Raw genomic sequence first — 7,263 nt, 5'->3', positions numbered from 1 at the left:
ACAAAATATATTCATTCTAATTTTTTAAGCACATGAAAAGCATTCTCTCCTTTAATCCTCATGACAGCCCTCCTAGGTAGGTATTTTCCCGTTTAGATAATGATCCTGAGACATTAAGCTGCTGGACCACAGAAATGTATATATTTAGTGACAGAACCAAGATTCAAGTCCAAGTCTTCTGACTCTGAAATTCTTACTGACTTGCACTGCCTCTCACTGTAAATTCACAAGAGTAACAGAGAACATTTAAAAAGGAGGTCTTGAAGTGTGCTCCTTGAGAACTCCCAGGGACCATCAGTGGATTCTACTTTAGGGATTCTCATGCCTGAGGAGACCACTGCCACATATGGCGGCTCAGCCAATATCCGGTGATAAGACCCTGACCTGTCCCTTCCACTCCCCTCCTTCTCTGCAGACACTTCACAAGGCAGTGGTTCCTGGATGGACACCACCAGACCAGCACCAGACTTCTCAAAGTCCTTCAATGAAGAGTCAGGACGAACCTCTGAATGCCGGGAAAGTGTGATAGGAAACACGTTGGAATTCTAACTTGGTCTTTTCCTCTACTGCCTCTCCCCCAGGAGAGGGTCTCCCAGGAATACCTTCTCCTTTCCCAAACCTGCTTTACACTCTCTGAGCCCCATATCAAATTCCTCAGCCCAGTGGCCCCAGTCAGAAAACTTGGTCCCTCCCCTCAAGGAAAGGAGTTTCAGGCCCTGGGTCTCCCTGCATTTTGCAAACACGAGCAATGGTTTGGATTCAACCAGATGTTCATTCAGGCTCTCCTCTGCTCAGTCAGTGAATACATCTATTGAGCACCTACAGCAGATTCAAGGATGCTGAGGGTCTTAGTGTCAGCACCGGGCTGACATTAGGGCTTGGGGCGGGGGGATGAGGGTGGGATCTCCCAGTGCCAGGAACAAGGGCAGCTGTAAGTACCATATTCAGTCTTCCCACCAGAGGGAGTTATAGATGATCCCTCCCAGGCACCCAAGGGGACCAAGCACACCTCACCATGACACAGTCAGCCTGCTATCTGTGCCTCGTGCAGAGGCAAGGATGATTCTCCTATTAACATGGCTTTGGCCTTTCCACCCCTTTTAAAAGAAATTTGTCTTTAAGTCTTGAATGTCTGTCTACTGAGCTCCAGACATAATCCTTGGTGTTGGGAGTACAGTGTAAATATAGGACACTACTCCCTGCTCTTTCGCAGGGAGTTTAGTGAACAGAAGGCAAAAGCTGTTGGCTTTGCCCTTTTGGAGCAACATAGACTCTGCTGTTACTGAATGAAGGAGATTTACCTCTTTCCTGCCCTGCCGGGCCTGGCTTGCATTAGTGGAGAAACCACCCAGCTGTAAACGCTCACAGTAAAGGGCAATGGCGCCAGCGCCCATTAAATGAATTTGATTCCAAGTCGCCCCTGATAGAAAAGGGGCGGGGGCTGCCACCTCTGTGAGGATCACAGAGGTTACATGGAAAACCATTTGGACTGCTTAAAACTCATAACTCCTCTCTGCACAGAGACAGAAGCCAAAGTCCTGAGCACAGGCTCCCAAACCCTCGTATTCCCACTGCCGTCCCACTCCCCTCACCCAGCCCTCAACTGTCAGCAGTTTCTGAATCAGGAAAGCACACTTTCTCTCTCCCCTGTGCCTGGGACTTCACTCTGCCTGGCCCACAACACACTTTCCCCACTAACCAGGTTTTCCTGACATTCTCCTCCTCCTCAAGGCTTACCACAGCCCCCAGCCACCTGTGAGGCTCCACTGCCCCCTTAGCTCCTCCCAGCCCCCCCACCCCACCCCCGCCACAGAGTTAGAGACCTCACTCTCCCCGCACAAAGCAACCAGTCCGTGCCAGAGACCTATGAGCAGTTGGGTCACGTCATCACCGTGCTCTTACTTGCCTCTCTTTCCTTCCCTCTGTCTCTGTCTCTCTCAGGGACTGTGTGCTGCTATTTCTGTGCCTCCAGAACCAGCACCATGTCCATGCATGATTTTACTGGAGATAAGAAAATCAGAACCGGGTGGTGGGCTTCCTATCACAATCCCAACTACACTACCACTCCTATCTGATGGGGTGTGTATATTGAGGTATGTTTGTGTTTTCTAAAAAGGGAAAGGAAAAGAGGCAGATGTGAGAGGGAAGGTGGGCAAGGACAGTACTGTAAACTCTTCATTCCCCTATCATTCAAACCTGGACAGTATTCACTTTGTACCTCTATTCTGTTTCTCTCTCATTTCCCTATAGTCCATTTTCCACCCAGCAGCCAGGGGGATTGTTTTAAAACAAAAATCATATCATGTCACCCCTTTGCTTAAAATCCTGGAATGGCTTCCCATCAATCGTCTCACACAGAATAAAGACAAAGTCCTTACAGCAGCCCGCGAGGTCTCCTATGACCTGCCCCCGCCCATGACCTCTCTGCTCTCAGCTCTTACTCTTCTCCCCTTTCATTCACTCCAACCCCACTGGCCTCTCAGCACCAGCTCTTCCCTCTGTGGGGAATCCTCTTCCCCAGATGCATCAGTTTTGCTCAGAGTCATTTCCTCAATGAGATTGACCTTGAATGCCTCATTCAACACATTCAAGATTGACCTTGACATTTCCATTCAACCACTTGCCTCTCCCCCACCTCCTTATCTTGCTCTGCTGTTTTATTTTTTCTTTTTTCCATAGCTTTCATCACCTCCTACCATACCAGATACTTTGCTTATATGTTTATTGTTTACCCAGAGATTTTTGTCTATTTTGTGGTTATATAGATGTCTTTCCCCTAGTCAGTTATATTGTTTCCTTTTTCACTACTATAATATTGTTAAGAACAACATCTTACTACATGAATCTTCACATAGACCTTTGATTATTTCTAAGAATTCGAGTCACTTGATCAGATGCTACATACTTACAAGACTTTTGATACCGATTACAAAGTTGATTTCCTATCATACTTTTTGAGTAGTATGTACTTGTTGAGAAGGAATGTTACCCCGTGTTGGGGGCAGTCTATAAACTTAATTATGTGCCCCAGCAATTCCACTGTAGGAGTCTACCCACAAGAAATGAAAACACATCCACACAAATACATGTATTTGACTGTTCAGAGCAGCATTGTTCATCATAGCCCCAAACTGGGAATGACACAGATGTCTATCAGCTGATGAATGGATAAAAAAGACGAGGTATTTTCATACCATGGAATACTACTCAGCAATAAAAAGGACAGAACAATTGGTACAGGCTACAATATGAATGAGCTTGTGCTAAGCATACATTTGTATGCTTCTATTTATATGAAATGTCCAGAAAAAGCACATTGGTAGAGACAAAAAGCAGATCAGTCATTACCTGGGGCTGGGGTAGGAGCAGGGATTAACCGTAAACAGAAACAAGAAACTTTTGGGGATGATGGAAATGTTCTAAAACTGGATTTGTGGGGATGATTTTACAACTCTATTTACTAAAATAATAGAATACTTACAATGGGTGGATTTTATGGTACGTAAAACTACACCTTAATAAAGTCATTAAGGGAATTGGGAATAAATGTAATCGGAAAGATTAGGAAGAAAATTCTTATACAATGCATGCTGTGATTTTAAAAGGAATAAAAAGTATAGCATGAGGCAGAAAGAAAGGAAGGGGGCAGGGAGGAAAGAAAGAAGGAAGGAAAAGGGAGAGAGAAATGTCATATATACATTTGAAGGCCCCTTTTGTGATGGCTCAAGACCATCAGAAGAGACCCCCACGGAAAATCCATGAAGTGAGTCGACTTGGCACAAATAATAATGAACTTATGGCCTCTGTACTGTCAGCACGTGTCTTTGAAGAAGGGACATGGGCCCATAGCATCCCACAGAAGCAAATAAAGGCACGGAGGTAAAAAAAAAAAAAAAAAAAACTAGGCCTGGTCTCTGAGCCAACTGTTATTCTTCATGTATTTCAAAGAAGATTTTATGGGTCTTAAATGTTTAAATAATTATTATAAAACTCTCAAATGTAGCGTCATGTTTTCAAAAGGAATAAAAAAGGGAGCCTTCCAGAGTGATGTGGCTCTGTTGGTGGCCTTTCTGAGCAGTACTGGGGTGGGGAGGGGACTACAGGAGGAGCTATAGAAAAAATAGTCCCAGAGAGAAGCAGGCAGCAGCTCGTACCTGAAGGCCTGGAATTCTTCACTACACACAAAATATGACTTTTTTTTTTGGCCACGAGGCACGGCTTGCAGAATTTCAGTTCCCCAACATGGGAGTGAACCCGGGCCACGGCAGTGAAAGTACCAAATTCTAACCAGTAGACCACCAGGGAACTCCCAAGTACCATGCATCTTAAGGCCTCTCTTTTTTTAATTATATTCATACAGTTTAGATTTATGTGACCTTCTGTAGCAATGAGTCAAATGTGCAGGCCGGATTTCAGTAAGTGATTAAGGTTACGCATCACCGTACCTGTTTATGCGTCACCCAATTGGTGCCTGCCGAGGACAGGCACCGGCAGAGCTGGGAGGGTGCTCGTGAGGCAAACTCGGGCCGCGGGTTGGACCAGGGCGCCGAGCGGCCTGACACACCCCAGCGGGAGACGCAGAATATAAGGGAGGGCTGTCGTCTCCCGGAATGTCAGCAGATTCTTCACGCCCTCGCGCTCCGAGACGTGGGGAGGGCAAAGGGACTGAGAAGAACCAATGGGACTTATTCCCGGGGCAGCCACGGGGGTCAGTGGTGGGGACCACGTAGGGGTGGTTTAGAGAGGACGGTCAGGGCAGTCCAGTGACTCTCGAACATGTTGCATCGGCTCATTATGTCTGAGTTTCCTTTTGCTGCATAACAAATTACCACAAACTCAGAGGCTTGAATCAATACCCGTTTCTTAGCGCACGGTGCTGTAGGCCAGAAGTCCAGCTTGGCCTGGCTGGGTTGTCTTAACAAGGCTGAAATTAAGGTGTCGGCTGTGTTTCTTTCTGGAGGCTCTGGGGAAGAATCTGCTTCTGGTTGGTGGCCAGATTCAGTTCCTTCAGGCTCTGGAACTGAGACCTTCATTTCCCTGCTGTCAGCTGGGGGCCACTCTCACCTCCTAGAGGCTGCCCAAATTCCTTTGCCAAGAAAGGCCTAGTCCTTTCTGAGGACTAGGTCAGGCCAACTGAGGATAATCTATCTTAATGCCAATTTATTGGGGACCTTAATTACATCTGCAAACTCCCTTTAGTGTTGGATTGAGTGCCCAGGAGAAGGACCTGGGAGGCTTGGGGGCCACTCTGGAATTCTACCTGCGACAAGTTAACTTAGGAAAGCTTCTCCAATGCAGCTGAGTGATCCTCAGGGCGGGTGGTACCAAGCCCTAATGGATGTTTTGGAAATTCATGGGCAAATATTTTGTTGTGGTAACGGGGATATGTTCCACTGGCATTTCGTATTCGGGGCCAGGTCGTAAAAAGACAGCCTCACACAGTGAGGAATTGTGCTGTATGTTACACAGCTTTCAAAGGTCCCTCGAGGCATTCGTGTCGATGAAAAATCTGTGTATAATTGTCTGAAACTCTATTTTGTTTGCATGCTGTTTGCACTGAAGTTTACATAAATACAATAGTGAATAAGTCAGGGGAAGAATGTAATTACTTTGTTTGGGACTTTACCAAGATTTTCACCATTTGGGGAAAATTGCATGACCAATAACAAGGCTGCTCGTGGAATCTGAACGGTCAACGCACCACCCCCTGCTCCATCTGCAGCTGTCCCTGTCTTCGTGATTCTAAGTACAAGCCTCACCTCACTTTACATCTTCTCATATGACGATACCTGAGCACTTACCCATTGAAACATATTTTCTTTAAACTGATTTCTTATGTATATAGGTAGGTTATATTAGCTATGAACTCTTTCAGGATTGTAAAGGGGGCATTTCAACATAGTGCTTATAATGAGGGGCCGTGGATCTGAAGAGCTGAGAGCCAAAGGTCTACTGCATACATCTCCTGAAGCTGGGATTGGCCAAGAGCGAGTATGGTGGAGCTTGTGGTATTTAAACTCGTGGAGATGAGGCACTTCAATAAGCTTTGAGTCGATTTAATTATTTTATTTAAAAGAGAGGAAACTCAGGCCAGAAAAGGAATTGGTTAATGTCACCCAACTACTTATATGTTAATACTGGACCAGACCCAGTTTTCTTAACGGTAAAGGTCAAATCCATCCATATGAAACTACTTGAAAGGGAATTCCCTGGTGGTCCAGTGGTTAGGACTCAGCGCTTTTACTGTGGTGACCCAGGTTCAATCCCTGGTTGGGGAACTAAGATGTCATAAGTGGCCTGGTGCAGTCTTAAAAAAAAAAAAAGGGAGAAAGAAACTACTTGAAAATAAAATTCACATTGTGTAACTGAAGTGTTGAGAAAAATATTATCCTAAAGATGTCATAACAATTTAATATTATACAATTAAGTCTACTATTTTCTAATGTTAAGATGTTGAAAGCCAGATTCCACTAATGTAGAGCTGATTATAGAATTGATTATATCAAATCAATTGTATTTGGGATAATAGCTAACTCAACATCAGCAGAGGAAGCATTTATTTAATGAACTTGTGATTTGAAATTATTCCTGCTCATTTCTATTTATTTTTCTGATAAAGTAAATAGAACCTGGGCAAAATTTTGAATAGCCCAACATGCAATTCACAAGGCTGATTTTAGCCAATCTACACTAGGACTGGTTAGTCCAGTCCAAAACAGTGGGCCAAAATGAAGGCCCGAGCACTATCATACTTCTCCATCTTGCCCAGAAGGGCCAGTCACCAAAAGCTACTGGTTTTTCCTTCCTGGCTCAACTTTGTTCAAACCTACTTAGCTTTGAAGTTGCCATAAGCTTTCCTTTGCTGCCACCTACTGGATGTAGTGAGTATAGTTAAATAAAGCTTTTGTCGTTCTACATATTGTATTTTAATGTGAAATAGGGAATTCAGGTATTGGCCACTCAATTTGGACTCAAACGTCCAAACACTGGACATTTAAAGTTGTTTCCTCTAATGACTAGAGCAACTTTAATGTCAAGCAAAGCAAATAAACCTATGAATCTCCGTTTTCAAAGCCCCTCTTCTGTCCTTATAAAGTTATACTTTAAAGTTCAATCATATGATTCCCTTCTTAAATATCAGTGGCCTACAAGAGGGTAAATACACTTGTATTAAACATGTCTTGATGTGAAACAGAATGTACCCCACTCACTGCGAAGAATGAGGCACTGACGGACTGGGAGCCATGAATTAGGATAATAACT

Source organism: Globicephala melas, chromosome 5 (assembly GCF_963455315.2).
Source record: "Globicephala melas chromosome 5, mGloMel1.2, whole genome shotgun sequence".
In the NCBI taxonomy this organism is placed as follows: Eukaryota; Metazoa; Chordata; class Mammalia; order Artiodactyla; family Delphinidae; genus Globicephala; species Globicephala melas.
This window is presented reverse-complemented; position numbering follows the sequence as displayed.